This window comes from Carica papaya, chromosome 8 (assembly GCF_054855325.1).
Source record: "Carica papaya isolate Zhongbai chromosome 8, ASM5485532v1, whole genome shotgun sequence".
Classification (NCBI taxonomy): Eukaryota; Viridiplantae; Streptophyta; class Magnoliopsida; order Brassicales; family Caricaceae; genus Carica; species Carica papaya.
Window position 1 is genome coordinate 17,748,151 of NC_142316.1, and position 20,099 is coordinate 17,768,249.

A 20,099-nucleotide genomic window follows, 5' to 3' on the forward strand; every position below is an offset into this window, starting at 1 on the left:
TTAAACGGGTTCGATCATACCAGCACTAATGCACTGGATCCCATCAGAACTCCGCAGTTAAGTGTGCTTGGGCGAGAGTAGTACTCGGATGGGTGACCTCCTAGGAAGTCCTCGTGTCGCATCAATTTTTTTTCAGACAGGTCGTTCGACATTACGCGCGACTGGAACTAGGGTCCGCTGGTTTATACGCAAATGTGAGTCAAGAAGCAGGGGCATTTTAATCGATATTAGAACGAGAAGGAGAGGTGCAGTGTGAACGCACAAGGAAACAATTGATGGGAGGGGGAGGGAAGGAGAAGGACTGTATGTATTTTCAGCACGAAATGAAACAGGTGCGATCATACCAGCACTAATGCAACGGATTCTATCAGAACTCCGCAGTTAAGGGTGCTTGGGCGAGAGTAGTACTAGCATGGGTTACCTCCTGCGAAGTCCTTATATTTCACCCATTTTCTTTGGAGGTCCTCGTGTTGCACCCATCTTTTTGCAGATGATTCTTTCGACGTTACGCGCGACTTGATTTGTGGTCTGCAGGTTTATTCGCAAATGTGAGTCATGGCGCCGTGGCATTTTACTTGATATTAGAACGAGTACGGGAGGTGCAGTGCGCACGTACAAGGAAACAAATGGCGGGAGGGGGAAGAAAGGAGAAGGAGTTTATGTATTTGCAGTGTGGAATTAAACGGGTGCGATCATACCAGCACTAATGCACCGGATCCCTTCAGAACTCCGCAGTTAAGTGTGTTTGGGCGAGAGTAGTACTCGGATGGGTGACCTCTTGGGAAGTCCTCGTGTCGCACCAATTTTTTTCAGACGGGTCGTTCGATGTTACGTGCGACTGGAACTAGGGTCAGCTGGTTTATACACAAATGTGAGTCAAGAAGCAGGGGCATTTTAATCGATATTAGAACGAGAAGGAGAGGTGCAGTGTGAACGCACAAGGAAACAATTGATGGGAGGGGGAGGAAAGGAGAAAAAGTGTATGTATTTGCAGCGCAGAATGAAACAGGTGCGATCATACCAGCACTAATGCAACAGATTCTATCAGAACTCCGTAGGTAAGGGTGCTTAGGCGAGAGTAGTAATAGCATGGGTTACCTCTTGCGAAGACCTTATATTTCACCAATTTTCTTATGAAGTCCTCGTGTTGCACCCATTTTTTTGTAGATGATTCTTTCGACGTTACGCGCGACTTGAACTATGGTCCTCAGGTTTATTCGCAAATGTGAGTCACGGCGCTGTAGCATTTTACTTGATATAAAAACGAAAACGGGAGGTGCAGCGCGCACGCACAAGGAAACAAATGACGGGAGGGGGAAGAAAAGAGAAGGAGTGTATATATTTGGAGCGAGAAACTAAACAGGTGCGATCATACCAGCACTAAAGTCCCGGATCCCATCAGAACTCCGCAGTTAAGTGTGCTTGGGCGAGATTAGAACTTGGATGGTTGACCTCCTGGGAAGTCCTCGTGTCGCACAAATTTTTTTTCAGACTGGTCGTTCGACGTTACGCGCGTCTGGAACTAGGGTCCGCTGGTTTATACGCAAATGTGAGTCAAGAAGCAGGGGTATTTTAATCAATATTAGAACGAGAATGAGAGGTGAAGTGTGAACGCACAAGGAAACAAATGACGGGAGGGGGAAGAAAGGAGGAGTGTATGTATTTGCAGCGCGAAATTAAAGAGGTACGATCAAGCAGCACTAAAGCCCCGAATCCCATCAGAACTCCACAGTTAAATGTGCTTGGGCGAGAGTAGTACTCGGATGGGTGACCACCTGGGAAGCCCTCGTGTTGCACCTATTTTTTTTTGGATGGGTTGTTCGACGTTACGCGCGAATGGAATTATAAACCGCTGGTTCATTTGCAAAGGTGAGTCACGGTGCCGGAGCATATTACTTGATATTAGAACGAGAAAGAGAGATGCAGAGTGCACGCACAAGGAAACAAATGACGGGAGGGTGGATGGGAGGAGAAAGAGTGTATGTATTTGCAGTGCAGAATGAAACATGATGGATCATACCAGCACTAATTATGGCCCGCAGATTTATTCGTAAATGTGAGTCACGGCGCCGTGGCATTTTACATGATATTCGAACGAAAACGAGAGGTGCAGTGCGCACGCACAAGGAAACAAATGACGGGAGGGGGAAGAAAGGAGATGGAGTTTATGTATTTGCATCGCAGAATTAAACAGGTGCAATCATACCAGCACTAATGCACCGGATCCCATCAGAACTCCGCAGTTAAGTGCGCTTGGGCGAGTGTAGTACTCGGATGGGTGACCTCCTGGTAAGTCCTCGTGTCGTACCAATTTTTTTTCAGACGGGTCGTTCGACATTACGCGCGATTGGAACTAGGGTCCGTTGGTTTATACGCAAATGTGAGTCAAGAAGCAGGGGCATTTTAATCGATTTTAGAACGAGAAGGAGAGGTGTAGTGTGAACGCACAAGGAAACAATTGATGGGATGGAGAGGGAAGGAGAAGGAGTGTATGTATTTTAAGCACGAAATGAAACAGGTGCGATCATACCAGCACTAATGCAACGGATTCTATCAGAACTCTGCAAGTTAAGAGTGTTTGGGTGAGAGTAGCACTAGGATGGGAGACCTCCTGCGAAGTCCTTATATTTCACCCATTTTCTTAGGAAGTCCTCGTGTTGCACCCATTTTTTTGCAGATGATTCTTTCGACGATATGCGCGACTTGAATTATGGTCCTCAGGTTTACTCGCAAATGTGAGTCACGGCACCTTAGCATTTTCCTTGATATTAGAACGAGCACGGGAAGTACAGTGCGCACGCACAAGGAAACAAATGGTGGGAGGGGGAAGAAAGGAGAATGAGTTTATGTATTTGCAGCGCGAAATTAAACAGGTGCGATCATACCAGCACTAAAGCCCCGGATCCCATCAGAACTCTGCAGTTAAGTGTGCTCGGGCGAGAGTAGTACTCGGATGGGTTACCTCCTGCGAAGTCCTTATATTTCACCCATTTTTTCGGGAGGTCCTCGTGTTGCACCCATCTTTTTGCAGATGATTCTTTCGACGTTACGCGCGACATGATTTATGATCCGCAGGTTTATTTGCAAATGTGAGTCACGGCGCCGTGGCATTTTACTTGATATTAGAACGAGTACGGGAGGTGCAGTGCGCACGCACAAGGAAACAAATGACGGGAGGAGGAAGAAAAGAGAATGAGTGTATGTATTTGAAGCGCAAAATTAAACAAGTGGCATCATACCAGCACTAATGCACTGGATCCCATCAGAACTCTGCAGTTAAGTGTGCTTGGTCGAGAGTAGTACTCGGATGGATGACCTCTTGGGATGTCCTCGTATCGCAATAATTTTTATTCAGATGGGTCGTTCGACGTTACGCGCGACTGGAACTATGGTCCGCTGGTTTATACGCAAATGTGAGTGAAGAATCCGGGGCATTTTAATCGATATTAGAACGAGAAGGAGAGGTGCAGTGTGAACGCACAAGGAAACAAATGATGGGAGGGGGGGAGGGAAGAAGGAGTGTATGTATTTTCAGCACGAAATTAAACAGGTGCGGTCACACCAGCACAAATGCACAGGATCCCATCAGAACTCCGCAGTTAAGTGTGCTTTGGCGAAAGTAGTACAATGATGGGTTACCTCCTAGGAAGTTATCGTGTTGTACCCATTTTCTTTTTTTCAGATGTGCCGTTCGACGTTACGCGCGATTTTAATTATGGTTTGCAGATTTATTCGCAAATGTGAGTCACGACGACGTGACATTTTACTTGACATTTGAACGAGAGCGAAAGGTGCAGTGCGCACGCACAAGGAAACAAATGACGGGAGGGGGGATGGAAGGAGAAAGAGTGTATGTATTTGCAGTGCAGAATGAAACATGAGGGATCATACCAGCACTAATGCAACGGATTCTATCAGAACTCCGCAGTTAAGGGTGCTTGGGTGAGAAAAGTACTCGGATGGGTGACCGCCTGCGAAGTCCTTATATTTCACCCATTCTCTTGGGAGGTCCTCGTGTTGCACCCATCTTTTTGCAGATGATTCTTTGGACGTTATGCGCGACTTGATTTATGGTCTGCAGATTTATTCGCAAATGTGAGTCACGGCACCGTGGCATTTTACTTGATATTAGAACGAGTACGGGAGGTGCAGTGCGCACGCACAAGGAAACAAATGACGGGATGAGGAAGAAACGAGAATGAGTGTATGTATTTGAAGCCCAAAATTAAACAAGTGCCATCATACCAGCACTACAATGCTGGATCCCATCAGAACTCTGCAGTTAAGTGTGCTTGGACGAGAGTAGTACTCGGATGGGTGACCTCTTGGGAAGTCCTCGTATCGCAACAATTTTTTTTCAGATTGGTCGTTCGACGTTAGGCGCGACTGGAACTATGGTCCGCTAGTTTATACGCAAATATTAGTCAAGAATCAGGGGCATTTTAATCGATATTAGAACGAGAAGGAGAGGTGCAGTGTGAACGCACAAGGAAACAAATGATGGGAGGGGGGGAGGGAAGAAGGAGTGTATGTATTTTCAGCACGAAATTAAACAGGTGCGGTCACACCAGCACAAATGCACCGGATCTCATCAGAACTCCGCAGTTAAGTGTGATTTGGCGAAAGTAGTACAATGATGGGTTACCTCCTGGGAAGTTCTCGTGTTGCACCCATTTTCTTTTTTTCAGATGTGCCGTTCGACGTTACGCGCGACTTTAATTATGGTCCGCAGATTTATTCGCAAATGTGAGTCACGGCGCCGTGGTATTTTACTTGATATTTGAACGAGAACAAGAGGTGCAGTGCACACGCACATGGAAACAAATGACGGGAGGGGGAAGAAAGGAGAAGGAGTTTATGTATTTGCAGCGCGAAATTAAACAGGTGCGATCATACCAGCACTAATGCACCGGATCCCATCAGAACTTCGTAGTTAAGTGTGCTTGGGCGAGAGTAGTACTCGGATGGGTGACCTCCTGGAAGTCCTTGTGTCGCACTAATTTTTTTTTTCAGACGGGTCGTTTGACGTTACGCGCTACTGGAACTAGGGTCCCCTGGTTTATACGCAAATGTGAGTCAAGAAGCAGGGGCATTTTAATCGATATTAGAACGAGAAGGAGAGATGCAGAGTGCACGCTTAAGGAAACAAATGACGGGAGGGGGGATGGAGGGAGAAAAAGTGTATGTATTTGCAGCGTAGAATGAAACATGAGCAATCATACCAGGACCAATGCAACGGATTCTATCAGAACTCCGCAAGTTAAGGGTGCTTGGGCGAGTGTAGCACTAGGATGGGTGACCTCCTGCGTAGTCCTTATATTTCACCCATTTTGTTAGGAAGTTCTCGTGTTGCACCCATTTTTTTGCAGATGATTCTTTCGATGATACGCGCGACTTGAATTATGGTCCTCAGCTTTATTCGCAAATGTGAGTCACGGCACCGTAGCATTTTACTTGATATTAGAACGAGCACGGGAGGTGCAGTGCGCACGCACAAGGAAACAAATGACGGGAGGGTGAAGAAAGGAGAAGGTGTTTATGTTTTTGCAGCGCAAAATTAAAAGGGTGCGATCATACCAGCACTAATGCTCCGGATCCCATCAGAACTTCGCAGTTAAGTGCGCTTGGGCGAGAGTAGTACTCGGATGGGTGACCTCCTGGGAAGTCCTCGTGTCGCACAAATTTTTTTTCAGACGGGTCGTTCGACGTTACGCGCGACTGGAACTAAATGACGGGAGGGGGAAGAAAGGAGAAGGAGTTTGTGTATTTGCAGCGCGAAATTAAACAGGTGCGATCATACCAGCACTAATGCACCGGATCCCATCAGAACTCCGCAGTTAAGTGTGCTTGGGCGAGAGTAGTACTCGGATGGGTGACATCCTGGAAAGTCCTCGTGTCGCACTAATTTTTTTTTCAGATGGGTCGTTCGACGTTACGCACGACTGGAACTAGGATCCACTGGTTTATACGCAAATGTGAGTCAAGAAGCAGGGGCATTTTAATCGATATTAGAACGAGAAGGAGAGATTCAGAGTGCACGCAAAAGGATACAAATGACGGGAGGGGGGATGGAGGGAAAAAAAGTGTATGTATATGCAGCGCAGAATGAAATATGAGCAATCATACCAGCACCAATGCAACGGATTCTATCAGAACTCCGCAAGTTAAGGGTTCTTGGGCGAGAGTAGCTCTAGGATGGGTGACCTCCTGCGAAGTCCTTATATTTCACCCATTTTCTCAGGAAGTCCTCGTGTTGCACCAATTTTTTTGCAGATGATTCTTTCGACGATACGCGCGACTTGAATTATGGTCCTCAGGTTTATTCGCAAATGTGAGTTACGGCACCGTAGCATTTTACTTGATATTAGAACGAGCACAGGAGGTGCAGTGCGCACGCACAAGGAAACAAATGGCAGGAGGGGGAAGGAAGGAGAATGAGTTTATGTATTTGCAGCGCGAAATTAAACGGGTGCGATCATAACAGCACTAATGCACCGGATCCCATCAGAACTCCGCAGTTAAGTGTGCTTGGGCGAGATTAGTACTCGGATGGGTGTCCTCCTCGGAAGTCCTCGTGTCGCACCAATTTTTTTTCAGACGGGTCGTTCGACGTTACGCGCGTCTGGAACTAGGGTTCGCTGGTTTAAACGCAAATGTGTGTCAAGAAGCAGGGGCATTTTTATCGATATTAGAACGAGAATGAGAGGTGAAGTGTGAACGCACAAGGAAACAAATGACGGGAGGGGGAAGAAAGGAGAAGGAGTGTATGTATTTGCAGCGTGAAATTAAACAGATGCGATCATACTAGCACTAAAGCTCCGGATCCCATAAGAACTCCGCAGTTAAGTGTGCTTGGGCGAGGGTATTACTCGGATGGGTGAACTCTTGGGAAGTCCTCGTATCGCAACAATTTTTTTTCAGATGGGTCGTTCGACGTTACGCGTGACTAGAACTATGGTTCGCTGGTTTATACGCAAATGTGAGTCAAGAATCAAGGGCATTTTAATCGATATTAGAACGAGAAGGAGAGGTGCAGTGTGAACGCACAAGGAAACAAATGATGGGAGGGGGGAGGGAAGAAGGAGTGTATGTATTTTCAGCACGAAATTAAACAGGTGCGGTCACACCAGCACAAATGCACCGGATCCCATCAGAACTCCGCAATTAAGTGTGCTTTGGCAAAAGTAGTACAATGATGGGTTACCTCCTGGGAAGTTCTCGTGTTGCACCCATTTTCTTTTTTTCAGATGTGTCGTTCGACGTTACGCGCGACTTTAATTATGGTCCGCAGATTTATTCGCAAATGTGAGTCACGGCGCCGTGGCATTTTACTTGATATTTGAACGAGAACGAGAGGTGCAGTGTGCACGCACAAGGAAACAAATGACGGGAGGGGGAAGAAAGGAGAAGGAGTTTATGTATTTGCAGCGCGAAATTAAACCGGTGCGTTCCTACCAGCACGAAGGCACTGGATCCCATCAGAACTCCGCAGTTAAGTGTGCTTGGGCGAGATTAGTACTTGGATGGGTGACCTCTTGGGAAGTCCTCGTGTCGCACTAATTTTTTTTTAGACGGGTCGTTCGACGTTACGCGCGACTGGAACTAGGGTCCCCTGGTTCATACGCAAATGTGAGTCAAGAAGCAGGGGCATTTTAATCGATATTAGAACGAGAAGGAGAGATGCAGAGTGCACGCACAAGGAAACAAATGACGGGAGGGGGGATGGAGGGAGAAAAAGTGTATGTATTTGCAGCGCAGAATGAAACATGAGCAATCATACCAACACCAGTGCAACGGATTCTATCAGAACTCCGCAAGTTAAGGGTGCTTGGGCGAGAGTAGCACTAGGATGGGTGACCTCCTGCGAAGTCCTTATATTTCACCAATTTTCTTAGGAAGTCCTGGTGTTGCACCCATTTTTTTGCAGATGATTCTTTCGACGATATGCGCGACTTGAATTATGGTCCTCAGGTTTATTCGCAAATGTGAGTCATGGCACCGTAGCATTTTACTTGATATTAGAACGAGCACGGGAGGTGTAGTGCGCATGCACAAGGAAACAAATGACGGGAGGGGGAAGAAAGGAGAAGGAGTTTATGTATTTGCAGCGCGGAATTAAACGTGTGCGATCATACCAGCACTAATGCATCGTATCACATCAGAACTCCGCAGTTAAGTGTGCTTCGGCGAGAGTAGTACTTGGATGGGTGACCTCCTGGGAAGTCCTCGTGTCGCACTAATTTTTTTTCAGACGGGTCGTTCGACGTTGTGCGCGACTGGAACTGGGGTCCACTGGTTTATACGCAATTGTGAGTCAAGAAGCAGGGGCATTTTAATCGATATTAGAACGAGAAGGAGAGATGCAGAGTGCACGCACAATGAAACAAATGACGGGAGGGGGGATGGAGGGAGAAAAAGTGTATGTATTTGCAGCGCAGAATGAAACATGAGCCATCATACCAGCACCAATGCAACGGATTCTATCAGAACTCCGCAAGTTAAGGGTGCTTGGGCGAGAGTAGCACTAGGATGGGTGACCTCCTGCGAAGTCCTTATATTTCACCCATTTTCTTAGGAAGTCCTCGTGTTGCACCCATTTTTTTGCAGATGATTCTTTCGACGATACGCGCGACTTGAATTATGGTCCTCAGGTTTATTCCCAAATGTGAGTCACGACACCGTAGCATTTTACTTGATATTAGAACGAGCACGGGAGGTGTAGTGCGCACGCACAAGGAAACAAATGACGGGAGGGGGAAGAAAGGAGAAGGAGTTTATGTATTTGCAGCGCTGAATTATACGGGTGCGATCATACCAGCACTAATGCACCGGATCCCATTAGAACTCCGCAGTTAAGTGTGCTTGGGCGAGAGTAGCACTAGGATGGGTGACCTCCTGCGAAGTCCTTATATTTCACCCATTTTCTTAGGAAGTCCTCGTGTTGCACCCATTTTTTTGCAGATGATTCTTTCGACGATACGCGCGACTTGAATTATGGTCCTCAGGTTTATTTGCAAATGTGAGTCACGGCAACGTAGCATTTTACTTGATATTAGAACGAGCACGGGAGGTGTAGTAGGCACGCACAAGGAAACAAATGGCGGGAGGGGGAAGAAAGGAGAATGAGTTTATGTATTTGCAGCGCAAAATTAAACAGGTGCGATCATAACAGCATTAATGCACCGGATCCCATCAGAACTCCGTAGTTAAGTGTGCTTGGGCGAGATTAGTACTCGGATGGGTGATCTCCTGGGAAGTCCTCGTGTCGCACTAATTTTTTTCAGACGGGTCATTCGACGTTACACGCGTCTGGAACTAGGGTCTGCTGGTTTATACGCAAATGTGAGTCAAGAAGCAGGGGCATTTTAATCGATATTAGAACGAGAATGAGAGGTGAAGTGTGAACGCACAAGGAAACAAATGACGGGAGGGGGAAGAAAGGAGAAGGAGTGTATGTAATTGCAGCGCGAAAATAAACAGGTGCGATCATACCAGCACTAAAGCTCCAGATCCCATCAGAACTCTGCAATTAAGTGTGCTTGGGCGAGGGTAGTACTCGGATGGGTGACCACCTGGGAAGCCCTCGTGTTGCTTCTATTTTTTTTCGGATGGGTTGTTCGACGTTACGCGCAAATGGAATTATAATCCGCTGGTTCATTTGCAAAGGTGAGTCACGGTGCTGGGGCATATTACTTGATATTAGAACGAGAAAGAGAGATGCAGAGTGCACGCACAAGGAAACAAATGACGGGAGGGGGGATGGAAGGAGAAAGAGTGTATGTATTTGCAGTGCAGAATGAAATATGAGGGATCATACCAGCACTAATGCAACGGATTCTATCAGAACTCCGTAGTTAAGGGTGCTTGGGCGAGAAAAGTACTCGGATGGGTGACCTCTTGCGAAGTCCTTATATTTCACCTATTTTCTTGGGAGGGGGAAGAAAGGAGAAGGAGTTTATCTATTTTCAGCGCGAAATTAAACAGGTGCGATTATACTAGCACTAATGCATCGGATCCCATCAGAACTCTGCAGATAAGTGTGCTTGGGCGAGAGTAGTACTCGGATGGGTGACCTCCTGGGAAGTTCTCGTGTCGCACTAATTTTTTTTTCAGACTGGTTGTTCGACATTACGCTCGACTAGAACTAGGAGCAGGGGCATTTTAATCGATATTAGAACAAAAAGGAGAGATGCAGAGTGCAGACACAAGGAAACAAATGACGGGATGAGGGATGGAGGGAAAAATAGTGTATGTATTTGCAGCGCAGAATGAAACATGAGCAATCATACCAGCACCAATGCAGCGGATTCTATCAGAACTCCATAAGTTAAGGGTGCTTGGGCGAGAGTAGCACTAGGATGGGTGACCTCCTGCGAAGTCCTAATATTTCACCCATTTTCTCATGAAGTACTCGTGTTGCACCCATTTTTTTGCAGATGATTCTTTCGACGATACGAGCGATTTGAATTATGGTCCTCAGATTTATTCGCAAATGTGAGTCACGGCACCGTAGCATTTTACTTGATATTAGAACGAGAAGGAGAGGTGCAGTGCGCACGCACAAGGAAACAAATGATGGGAGGGGGGTAGGGAAGAAGGAGTGTATGTATTTTCAGCACGAAATTAAACAGGTGCGGTCACACCAGCACAAATGCACCGGATCCCATCAGAACTCCGCAGTTAAGTGTGCTTTGGCGAAAGTAGTACAATGATGGGTTACCTCCTTGGAAGTTCTCGTGTTGCACCCATTTTCTTTTTTTCAGATGTGTCGTTCGACCTTACGCGCGACCTTAATTATGGTCCGCAGATTTATTCGCAAATGTGAGTCACGGCGCCGTGGCATTTTACTTGATATTTGAGCGAGAACGAGAGGTGCAGTGAGCACGCACAAGGAAACAAATGACGGGAGGGGGAATAAAGGAGAAGGAGTTTATGTATTTGCAGCACGAAATTAAACAGGTTCGATCATACCAGCACTAATGCACCGGATCCCATCAGAACTCCGCAGTTAAGTGTGCTTGGGCGAGAGTAGTACTCGGATGGGTTACCTCTTGGGAAGTCCTCGTGTCGCACTAATTTTTTTTTTCAGATGGGTCGTTCGACGTTACGCGCGACTGGAACAAGGGTCCACTAGTTTATACGCAAATGTGAGTCAAGAAGCATGAGCGTTTTAATCGATATTAGAACGAGAAGGAGAGATGCAGAGTGCACGCACAAGGAACAAATGACGGGAGGGGGGATGGAGGTAGAAAAAGTATATGTATTTGCAGCGCAGAATAAAACATGAGCAATCATACCAGCACCAATGCAACGGATTCTATCAGAACTCTGCAAGTTAAAGGTGCTTGGGCGAGAGTAGCACTAGGATGGGTGACTTCCTGCGAAGTCCTTATATTTCACCCATTTTCTTGGGAGGTCCTCGTGTTGCACCCATCTTTTTGCAGATGATTCTTTCGAAGTTACGCGCGACTTGATTTATGGTCCGCAGGTTTATTCGCAAATGTGAGTCACGGCACCGTGGTATTTTAATTGATATTAGAACGAGCACGGGAGGTGCAATGCGCACGCACAAGGAAACAAATGACGGTAGGGGGAAGAAAGGAGAAGGAGTTTATGTATTTGTAGCGCGGAATTAAACGGGTGCGATCATACCAGCACTAATGCACTGGATCCCATCAGAACTCTTCAGTTAAGTGTGCTTGGGCGAGAGTAGTTCTCGGATTGGTGACCACCTGGGAAGTCCTCGTGTCGCACCAATTTTTTTTCAGATGGGTCGTTCGACGTTACGCGCGACTGGAACTATGGTCCGCTGGTTTATACGCAAATGTGAGTCAAGAATCAGGGGCATTTTAATCGATATTAGAATGAGAAGGAGAGGTGCAGTGTGAACGCACAAGGAAACAAATGATGGGAGGGGGGAGGGAAGAAGGAGTGTATGTATTTTCAGCACGAAATTAAACAGGTGCGGTCACACCAGCACAAATGCACCGGATCCCATCAGAACTCCGCAGTTAAGTGTGCTTTGGCGAAAGTAGTACAATGATGGGTTACCTCCTGGGAAGTTCTCGTGTTGCACCCATTTTCTTTTTTTCAGATGTGTCGTTCGACGTTACGCCCGACTTGAATTATGGTCCGCAGATTTATTCGCAAATGTGAGTCACGGCGCCGTGGCATTTTACTTGATATTTGAACGAGAACAAGAGGTGCAGTGCGCACGCACAAGGAAACAAATGTCGGGAGGGCGAAGAAAGGAGAAGGAGTGTATGTATTTGCAGCGCGAAATGAAACAGGTGCGATCATACCAGCAATAATGCAACGAATTCTATCAGAACTCCGTAGGTAAGGGTGCTTCGGCGAGAGTAGTACTAGTATGGGTTACCTCCTGCGAAGTCCTTATATTTCACCCATTTTCTTGTGAAGTCCTCGTGTTGTACCCATTTTTTTGCAGATGATTCTTTCGACGTAACGCGCGACTTGTATTATGGTCCTCAGGTTTATTCGCAAATGTGAGTCACGGTGCTGTAGCATTTTACTTGATATTAGAACGAGAACGGGAGGTGCAGTGCGCACACACAAGGAAACAAATGATGGGAGGGGGAAGAAAGGAGAAGGAGTTTATGTATTTGCAGCGCGGAATTAAACGGGTGCGATCATACCATCACTAATGCACCGGATCCCATCAAAACTCCGCATTTAAGTGTGCTTGGGCGAGAGTAGTTCTCGGATGGGTGACCTCCTGGGAGGTCCTCGTGTCGCACCAATTTTTTTTCAGACTGGTCGTTCGACATTACGCTCGACTGGAACTGGGGTCCGCTGGTTTATACGCAATTGTGAGTCAAGAAGCAGGGGCATTTTAATCGATATTAGAACGAGAAGGAGAGGTGCAGTGTGAACGCACAAGGAAACTTTTGATGGGAGGGGGAGGGAAGGAGAATGAGTGTATGTATTTTCAGCACGAAATGAAACAGGTGCGATCAAACCATCACTAATGCAACGGATTCTATCAGAACTCCGTAGGTAAGGGTGCTTGGGCGAGAGTTGTACTAGCATGGGTTACCTCCTGCGAAGCCCTTATATTTCACCCATTTTCTTGTGAAGTTCTCGTGTTGCACCCATTTTTTTGCAGATGATTCTTTCGACGTTACGCACGACTTGAATTATGGTTCTCAGGTTTATTCGCAAATATGAGTCACGGCGCTGTAGCATTTTACTTGATATTTGAACGAGAACGGGAGGTGCAGTGCGCACGCACAAGGAAACAAATTACGGGAGGGGGAAGAAAGGGTAATGAGTTTATGTATTTGCAGCGCAAAATTAAACAGGTGCGATCATACCAGCATTAATGTACTGGATCCCATCAGAACTCCGCAGTGAAGTGTGCTTGGGCGAGATTATTACTCGGATGGGTGACATCCTGGGAAGTCCTCGTGTCGCACCAATTTTTTTTCAGACGGGTCGTTCGACGTTACGCACGTCTGGAACTAGGGTCCGCTGGTTTATACGCAAATGTGAGTCAAGAAGCAGGGGCATTTTAATCGATATTAGAACGAGAATGAGAGGTGAAGTGTGAACGCACAAGGAAACAAATGACGGGAGGGGGAAGAAAGGAGAAGGAGTGTATGTATTTGCAGCGCGAAATTAAACAGGTGCTATCATACCAGCACTAATGCTCCAGATCCCATCAGAAATCCGCAGTTAAGTGTGCTTGGGCGAGAGTAGTACTCGGATGGGTGACCACTTGGCAAGCCCTCGTGTTGCACCAATTTTTTTTCGGATGGGTTGTTCGACGTTACGCGCGAATGGAATTATAAACCGTTGGTTCATTTGCAAAGGTGAGTCACGTTGCCGGGGCATATTACTTGATATTAGAACGAGAAAGAGAGATGCAGAGTGCACGCACAAGGAAACAAATGACGGGAGGGGGGATGGAAGGAGAAAGAGTGTATGTATTTGTAGTGCAGAATGAAACATGAGGGATCATACCAGCACTAATGCAACGGATTCTATCAGAACTCCGTAGTTAATGGATCTTGGGCGAGAAAAGTACTCGGATGGGTGACCTCCTGCGAAGTCCTTATATTTCACCCGTTTTCTTGGGAGGTCCTCGTGTTGCACCCATCTTTTTGCAGATGATTCTTTCGACGTTACGTGCGACTTGATTTATGGTCCGCAGGTTTATTCGCAAATGTGAGTCACGGCGCCGCGGCATTTTACTTGATATTAGAACGAGTACGGGATGTGCAGTGCGCACGCACAAGGAAATAAATTATGGGAGGAGGAAGAAAAGAGAAGGAGTGTATGTATTTGAAGCGCAAAATTAAACAAGTTGCATCATACCAGCACTAATGCACTGGATCCCATCAGAACTCTGCAGTTAAGTGTGCTTAGGCGAGAGTAGTACTAGGATGGGTGACCTCCTGCGAAGTCCTTATATTTCACCCATTTTCTTAGGAAGTCCTCGTGTTGCACCCATTTTTTTGCAGATGATTCTTTCGACGATACGCGCGACTTGAATTATGGTCCTCAATTTTATTCGCAAATGTGAGTCACGGCACCGTAGCATTTTACTTGATATTAGAACGAGCACGGGAGGTGCAGTGCGCACGCACAAGGAAACAAATGACGGGAGGGGGAAGAAAGGAGAAGGAGTTTATGTATTTGCAGCGCGGAATTAAAGGGGTGCGATCATACCAGCACTAATGCGCCGGATCCCATCCGAACTCCGCAGTTAAGTGTGCTTGGGTGAGAGTAGTACTCGGCTTGGTGACCTCCTGGGAAGTCCTCGTGTCGCACCAATTTTTTTTCAGACGGGTCGTTCGACGTTACGCGCGACTGGAACAAGGGTCCGCTGGTTTATACGCAAATGTGAGTCAAGAAGCAGGAGCATTTTAATCGATATTAGAACGAGAAGGAGAGGCGCAGTATGAACGCACAAGGAAACAAATGATGGGAGGGGGGTAGGGAAGAAGGAGTGTATGTATTTTCAGCACGAAATTAAACAGGTGCAGTCACACAAGCACAAATGCACCGGATCCCATCAGAACTCCGCAGTTAAGTGTGCTTTCGCGAAAGTAGTACAATGATGGGTTTCCTCCTGGGAAGTTCTCGTGTTGCACCCGTTTTCTTTTTTTCGAATGTTCCGTTCGACGTTACGCGTGACTTTAATTATGGTCTGCAGATTTATTCGCAAATGTGAGTCACGGCGCCATGGTATTTTACTTGATATTTGAACGAGAACGTGAGGTGCAGTGTGCACGCACAAGGAAACAAATGACGGGAGGGGGAAGAAGGGAGAAGGAGTTTATGTATTTGCAGCGCAAAATTAGAAAGGTGCGATCATACTAGCACTAATGCACCGGATCCCATTTGAACTCCGCAATTAAGTGTGCTTCGGCGAGAGTAATACTCGGATGGGTGACCTCCTGGGAAGTCCTCGTGTCGCACTAATTTTTTTTTTCAGACCGGTCGTTCGACGTTATGCGCGACTGCAACTAGGGTCCACTGGTTTATACGCAAATGTGAGTCAAGAAGCATGGACATTTTAATCGATATTAGAACGAGAATGAGAGATGCAGAGTGCACGCACAAGGAAACAAATGACGGGAGGGGGAGGGAAGGACAAAGAGTGTAAGTATTTTCAGCACGAAATGAAACAGGTGCGATCATACCAGCACTAATGCATCGGATTCTATCAGAACTCCATAGGTAAGGGTGCTTGGGCGAGAGTAGTACTAGCATGGGTTACCTCCTACAAAGTCCTTATATTTCACCCATTTTCTTGTAAAGTCCTCGTGTTGCACCCATTTTTTTGCAGATGATTCTTTCGACGTTACGCGCGACTTGAATTATGGTCCTCAGGTTTATTCGCAAATATGAGTCACGGCACCGTGGCATTTTACTTGATATTAGAACGAGCACGGGAGGTGCAGTGCGCACGCACAAGGAAAGAAATGACGGGAGGGGGAAGAAAAGAGATGGAGTTTATGTATTTGCAGCGCGGAATTAAACGGGTGTGATCATACCAGCACTAATGCACAGGATCCCATCAGAACTCTGCAGTTAAGTGTGCTTGGGCGAGAGTAGTACTCGGATGGGTGACCTCCTGGAAAGCACTCGTGTTGCACCTATTTTTTTTTGGATGGATTGTTCGACGTTACGCGCGAATGGAATTATAAACCGCTGGTTCATTTGCAAAGGTGAGTCACGGTGCCGGGGCATATTACATGATATTAGAACGAGAAAGAGAGATGGAGAGCGCACGCACAAGGAAATATATGACGGGAGGGGGAAGAAAGGAGAAGGAGTTTATGTATTTGAAGTGCAGAATTAAACGGGTGCGATCATACCAGCACTAATGCACCGGATCCCATCAGAACTCCGCAGTGAAGTGTGCTTGGGCGAGATTAGTACTCGGATGGGTGACCTCCTGGGAAGTTCTCGTGTCGCACCAATTTTTTTTCAGACGGGTCGTTTGACTTTACGCGCGTTTGGAACTAGGGTCCGCTGGTTTATACGCAAATGTGAGTCAAGAAGCAGGGACATTTTAATCGATATTAGAACGAGAATGAGAGGTGAAGTGTGAACGCACAAGGAAACAAATGACGGGAGGGGGAAGAAAGGAGAAGGAGTGTATGTATTTGCAGCGCAAAATTAAACAGGTTCGATCATACCAGCACTAATGCAATGGATTCTATCAGAACTCCGCAGTTAAGTGTGCTTGGGCGAGAGTAGTACTCGGATGGGTGACCACTTGGCAAGCCCTCGTGTTGCACCAATTTTTTTTCGGATGGGTTGTTCGACGTTACGCGCGAATGGAATTATAAACCGTTGGTTCATTTGCAAAGGTGAGTCACGTTGCCGGGGCATATTACTTGATATTAGAACGAGAAAGAGAGATGCAGAGTGCACGCACAAGGAAACAAATGACGGGAGGGGGGATGGAAGGAGAAAGAGTGTATGTATTTGCAGTGCAGAATGAAACATGAGGGATCATACCAGCACTAATGCAACGGATTCTATCAGAACTCCGCAGTTAAGGGTGCTTGGGCGAGAAATGTACTCGGATGGGTGACCTCTTGCGAAGTCCTTATATTTCACCCATTTTCTTTGGAGATCCTCGTGTTGCACCCTTCTTTTTGCATATGATTCTTTCGACGTTACGCGCGACTTGATTTATGGTCCGCAGGTTTATTCGCAAATGTGAGTCACGGCGCCATGGCATTTTACTTAATATTAGAATGAGTACGGGAGGTGCAGTGCGCACGCACAAGGAAACAAATGACGGGAGGAGGAAGAAAAGAGAAGGAGTGTATGTATTTGAAGCGCAAAATTAAACAAGTGGCATCATACCAGCACTAATGCACTGGATCCCATCAGAACTCTGCAGTTAAGTGTGCTTGGTAGAGAGTAGTACTCGGATGGGTGACCTCTTGGGAAGTCCTCGTATTGCAACAATTTTTTTTCAGATGGGTCGTTCGATGTTACGCGCGACTGGAATTATGGTCCGCTGGTTTATACGCAAATGTGAGTCAAGAATCAGGGGCATTTTAATCGATATTAGAACGAGAAGGAGAGGTCCAGTGTGAACGCACAAGGAAACAAATGATGGGAGGGGAGGAGGGAAGAAGGAGTGTATGTATTTTCAGCACGAAATTAAACAGGTGCGGTCACACCAGCACAAATGCACCGGATCCCATCAGAACTCCGCAGTTAATTGTGCTTTGGCGAAAGTAGTACAAAGATGGGTTACCTCCTGGGAAGTTATCGTGTCACACCCTTTTTTTTTTTTCAGATGTGCCGTTCGACGTTACGCGCGACTTTAATTATGGTCCGCAGATTTATTCGCAAATGTGAGTCACGGCGTCGTGGCATTTTACTTGATATTTGAACGAGAACGAGAGGTGCAGTGCGCACGCACAAGGAAACAAATGACGGGAGGGGGAAGAAAGGAGAAGGAGTTTATGTATTTGCAGCGCGAAATGAAACATGTGCGATCATACCAGCACTAATGCACCGGATCCCATCAGAATTCCGCAGTTAAGTGTGCTTGAGCGAGAGTAGTACTCGGATGGGTGACCTCTTGGGAGCGCAAAATAAAACAAGTGGCATCATACCAGCACTAATGCACTGGATCCCATCAGAACTCTGCAGTTAAGTGTGCTTGGGCGAAAGTAGTACTCGGATGGGTGACCTCTTTGGAAGTCCTCGTATTGCAACAATTTTTTTTCAGATGGGTCGTTCGACATTACGCGCGACTGGAACTATGGTCCGCTGGTTTATACGCAAATGTGAGTCAAGAATCAGGGGCATTTTAATCGATATTAGAACGAGAAGGAGAGGTGCAGTGTGAACGCACAAGGAAACAAATGATGGGAGGGGGGGAGGGAAGAAGGAGTGTATGTATTTTCAGCACGAAATTAAACAGGTGCGGTCACACCAGCACAAATGCACCGGATCCCATCAGAACTCCGCAGTTAATTGTGCTTTGGCGAAAGTAGTACAAAGATGGGTTACCTCCTGGGAAGTTATCGTGTCGCACCCATTTTTTTTTTCAGATGTGCCGTTCGACGTTATGCGCGACTTTAATTATGGTCCGCAGATTTATTCGCAAATGTGAGTCACGGCGTCGTGGCATTTTACTTGATATTTGAACGAGAACGAGAGGTGCAGTGCGCACGCACAAGGAAACAAATGACGGGAGGGGGAAGAAAGGAGAAGGAGTTTATGTATTTGCAGCGCGAAATTAAACAGGTTTGATCATACCAGCACTAATGCACCGGATCCCATCAGAACTCCGCAGTTAAGTGTGCTTGGACGAGAGTAGTACTCGGATGGGTGACCTCTTGGGAGCGCAAAATAATACAAGTGGCATCATACCAGCACTAATGCACTGGATCCCATCAGAACTCTGCAGTTAAGTGTGCTTGGGCGAAAGTAGTACTCGGATGGGTGACCTCTTTGGAAGTCCTCGTATTGCAACAATTTTTTTTCAGATGGTTCGTTCGACATTACGCGCGACTGGAACTATGGTCCGCTGGTTTATACGCAAATGTGAGTCAAGAATCAGGGGCATTTTAATCGATATTAGAACGAGAAGGAGAGGTGCAGTGTGAACGCACAAGGAAACAAATGATGGGAGGGGGGGAGGGAAGAAGGAGTGTATGTATTTTCAGCACGAAATTAAACAGGTGCGGTCACACCAGCACAAATGCACAGGATCCCATCAGAACTCCGCAGTTAAGTGTGCTTTGGCGAAAGTAGACAATGATGGGTTACCTCTTGGGAAGTTCTCGTGTTGCACCCATTTTCTTTTTTTCAGATGTGCAGTTCGACATTACGCGCGACTTTAATTATGATCCGCAGATTTATTCGCAAATGTGAGTCACTGCGCCGTGGCATTTTACTTGAAATTTGAACGAGAACGGGAGGTGCAGTGCGCACGCACAAGGAAACAAATGACGGGCGGGGGAAGAAAGGAGAAGGAGTTTATGTATTTGCAGCGCGAAGTTAAACAGGTGCGATCATACCAGCACTAATGCACCGGATCCCATCAGAACTCCGCATTTAAGTGTGCTTGGGCGAGAGTAGTACTCGGATGGGTGACCTCCTACGAAGTCCTTATATTTCACCCATTTTCTTAGGAAGTCCTCGTGTTGCACCCATTTTTTTGCAGATGATTCTTTCGATGATACGCGCGACTTGAATTATTGTTCTGAGGTTTATTCGCAAATGTGAGTCACGGCACCGTAGCATTTTACTTTATATTAGAACGAGCACGGTTGGTGCAGTGCACACGCACAAGGAAACAAATGACTGGAGGGGGAATAAAGGAGAAGGAGTTTATGTATTTGCAGCGCGAAATTAAATAGGTGCGATCATACCAGCACTAATGCACCGGATCCCATCAGAACTCCGCAGTTAGGTGTGCTTGGGCGAGAGTAGTACTCGGATGGGTGACCTCTTGGGAAGTTCTCGTGTCGCACTAATTTTTTTTTCAGACGGGTCGTTCGACATTACGTGCGACTGGAACTATGGTCCACTAATTTATACGGAAATGTGAGTCAAGAAGCAGGGGCATTTTAATCGATATTAGAACGAGA

The 20,099-nt window shown here is 46.6% G+C and overlaps 3 non-coding genes and 42 pseudogenes across 3 annotated transcripts; all 45 read left to right on the forward strand.

Annotated features, from left to right (window-relative positions):
• The first annotated feature begins 6 nt into the window (after positions 1-6).
• Positions 7-125, forward strand: LOC148246179 (5S ribosomal RNA; annotated as a pseudogene).
• A 205-nt stretch (positions 126-330) lies between these two features.
• LOC148246180 (5S ribosomal RNA) lies at positions 331-449 on the forward strand (annotated as a pseudogene).
• A 235-nt stretch (positions 450-684) lies between these two features.
• Positions 685-803, forward strand: LOC148246181 (5S ribosomal RNA). The gene has a single exon (XR_015814892.1). It is a non-coding gene; the product is annotated as a 5S ribosomal RNA (ribosomal RNA).
• A 558-nt stretch (positions 804-1,361) lies between these two features.
• On the forward strand, positions 1,362-1,480 carry LOC148246182 (5S ribosomal RNA; annotated as a pseudogene).
• Positions 1,481-1,682: 202 nt separating this feature from the next.
• LOC148246183 (5S ribosomal RNA) lies at positions 1,683-1,800 on the forward strand (annotated as a pseudogene).
• Positions 1,801-2,192: 392 nt separating this feature from the next.
• LOC148246184 (5S ribosomal RNA) lies at positions 2,193-2,311 on the forward strand (annotated as a pseudogene).
• A 560-nt stretch (positions 2,312-2,871) lies between these two features.
• On the forward strand, positions 2,872-2,990 carry LOC148246185 (5S ribosomal RNA; annotated as a pseudogene).
• Positions 2,991-3,548: 558 nt separating this feature from the next.
• On the forward strand, positions 3,549-3,667 carry LOC148246186 (5S ribosomal RNA; annotated as a pseudogene).
• Positions 3,668-3,877: 210 nt separating this feature from the next.
• Positions 3,878-3,996, forward strand: LOC148246187 (5S ribosomal RNA; annotated as a pseudogene).
• A 235-nt stretch (positions 3,997-4,231) lies between these two features.
• On the forward strand, positions 4,232-4,350 carry LOC148246188 (5S ribosomal RNA; annotated as a pseudogene).
• A 204-nt stretch (positions 4,351-4,554) lies between these two features.
• Positions 4,555-4,673, forward strand: LOC148246189 (5S ribosomal RNA; annotated as a pseudogene).
• Positions 4,674-4,882: 209 nt separating this feature from the next.
• LOC148246190 (5S ribosomal RNA) lies at positions 4,883-5,000 on the forward strand (annotated as a pseudogene).
• Positions 5,001-5,563: 563 nt separating this feature from the next.
• On the forward strand, positions 5,564-5,682 carry LOC148246191 (5S ribosomal RNA; annotated as a pseudogene).
• Positions 5,683-5,786: 104 nt separating this feature from the next.
• LOC148246192 (5S ribosomal RNA) lies at positions 5,787-5,905 on the forward strand (annotated as a pseudogene).
• Positions 5,906-6,467: 562 nt separating this feature from the next.
• LOC148246193 (5S ribosomal RNA) lies at positions 6,468-6,586 on the forward strand (annotated as a pseudogene).
• A 205-nt stretch (positions 6,587-6,791) lies between these two features.
• Positions 6,792-6,910, forward strand: LOC148246194 (5S ribosomal RNA; annotated as a pseudogene).
• Positions 6,911-7,113: 203 nt separating this feature from the next.
• Positions 7,114-7,232, forward strand: LOC148246195 (5S ribosomal RNA; annotated as a pseudogene).
• A 209-nt stretch (positions 7,233-7,441) lies between these two features.
• Positions 7,442-7,560, forward strand: LOC148246196 (5S ribosomal RNA; annotated as a pseudogene).
• Positions 7,561-8,121: 561 nt separating this feature from the next.
• On the forward strand, positions 8,122-8,240 carry LOC148246197 (5S ribosomal RNA; annotated as a pseudogene).
• Positions 8,241-8,801: 561 nt separating this feature from the next.
• On the forward strand, positions 8,802-8,920 carry LOC148246198 (5S ribosomal RNA; annotated as a pseudogene).
• Positions 8,921-9,155: 235 nt separating this feature from the next.
• Positions 9,156-9,274, forward strand: LOC148246199 (5S ribosomal RNA; annotated as a pseudogene).
• A 204-nt stretch (positions 9,275-9,478) lies between these two features.
• LOC148246200 (5S ribosomal RNA) lies at positions 9,479-9,597 on the forward strand (annotated as a pseudogene).
• Positions 9,598-9,803: 206 nt separating this feature from the next.
• LOC148246201 (5S ribosomal RNA) lies at positions 9,804-9,922 on the forward strand (annotated as a pseudogene).
• A 60-nt stretch (positions 9,923-9,982) lies between these two features.
• Positions 9,983-10,101, forward strand: LOC148246202 (5S ribosomal RNA; annotated as a pseudogene).
• A 528-nt stretch (positions 10,102-10,629) lies between these two features.
• On the forward strand, positions 10,630-10,748 carry LOC148246203 (5S ribosomal RNA; annotated as a pseudogene).
• Positions 10,749-10,957: 209 nt separating this feature from the next.
• LOC148246204 (5S ribosomal RNA) lies at positions 10,958-11,076 on the forward strand (annotated as a pseudogene).
• Positions 11,077-11,638: 562 nt separating this feature from the next.
• LOC148246205 (5S ribosomal RNA) lies at positions 11,639-11,757 on the forward strand (annotated as a pseudogene).
• A 203-nt stretch (positions 11,758-11,960) lies between these two features.
• LOC148246206 (5S ribosomal RNA) lies at positions 11,961-12,079 on the forward strand (annotated as a pseudogene).
• A 563-nt stretch (positions 12,080-12,642) lies between these two features.
• Positions 12,643-12,761, forward strand: LOC148246207 (5S ribosomal RNA; annotated as a pseudogene).
• Positions 12,762-13,320: 559 nt separating this feature from the next.
• LOC148246208 (5S ribosomal RNA) lies at positions 13,321-13,439 on the forward strand (annotated as a pseudogene).
• Positions 13,440-13,644: 205 nt separating this feature from the next.
• Positions 13,645-13,763, forward strand: LOC148246209 (5S ribosomal RNA; annotated as a pseudogene).
• A 914-nt stretch (positions 13,764-14,677) lies between these two features.
• On the forward strand, positions 14,678-14,796 carry LOC148246210 (5S ribosomal RNA; annotated as a pseudogene).
• A 204-nt stretch (positions 14,797-15,000) lies between these two features.
• On the forward strand, positions 15,001-15,119 carry LOC148246211 (5S ribosomal RNA; annotated as a pseudogene).
• A 209-nt stretch (positions 15,120-15,328) lies between these two features.
• On the forward strand, positions 15,329-15,447 carry LOC148246212 (5S ribosomal RNA; annotated as a pseudogene).
• Positions 15,448-16,008: 561 nt separating this feature from the next.
• On the forward strand, positions 16,009-16,127 carry LOC148246213 (5S ribosomal RNA; annotated as a pseudogene).
• Positions 16,128-16,332: 205 nt separating this feature from the next.
• LOC148246214 (5S ribosomal RNA) lies at positions 16,333-16,451 on the forward strand. Its single transcript, XR_015815758.1, has one exon. It is a non-coding gene; the product is annotated as a 5S ribosomal RNA (ribosomal RNA).
• Positions 16,452-16,656: 205 nt separating this feature from the next.
• LOC148246215 (5S ribosomal RNA) lies at positions 16,657-16,775 on the forward strand (annotated as a pseudogene).
• Positions 16,776-17,336: 561 nt separating this feature from the next.
• On the forward strand, positions 17,337-17,454 carry LOC148246216 (5S ribosomal RNA; annotated as a pseudogene).
• Positions 17,455-17,658: 204 nt separating this feature from the next.
• On the forward strand, positions 17,659-17,777 carry LOC148246217 (5S ribosomal RNA; annotated as a pseudogene).
• Positions 17,778-18,100: 323 nt separating this feature from the next.
• Positions 18,101-18,218, forward strand: LOC148246218 (5S ribosomal RNA; annotated as a pseudogene).
• A 204-nt stretch (positions 18,219-18,422) lies between these two features.
• Positions 18,423-18,541, forward strand: LOC148246219 (5S ribosomal RNA; annotated as a pseudogene).
• A 322-nt stretch (positions 18,542-18,863) lies between these two features.
• Positions 18,864-18,981, forward strand: LOC148246220 (5S ribosomal RNA; annotated as a pseudogene).
• Positions 18,982-19,185: 204 nt separating this feature from the next.
• Positions 19,186-19,303, forward strand: LOC148246221 (5S ribosomal RNA; annotated as a pseudogene).
• A 209-nt stretch (positions 19,304-19,512) lies between these two features.
• On the forward strand, positions 19,513-19,631 carry LOC148246222 (5S ribosomal RNA; annotated as a pseudogene).
• Positions 19,632-19,866: 235 nt separating this feature from the next.
• On the forward strand, positions 19,867-19,985 carry LOC148246223 (5S ribosomal RNA). Its single transcript, XR_015814747.1, has one exon. It is a non-coding gene; the product is annotated as a 5S ribosomal RNA (ribosomal RNA).
• Positions 19,986-20,099: the final 114 nt, after the last annotated feature.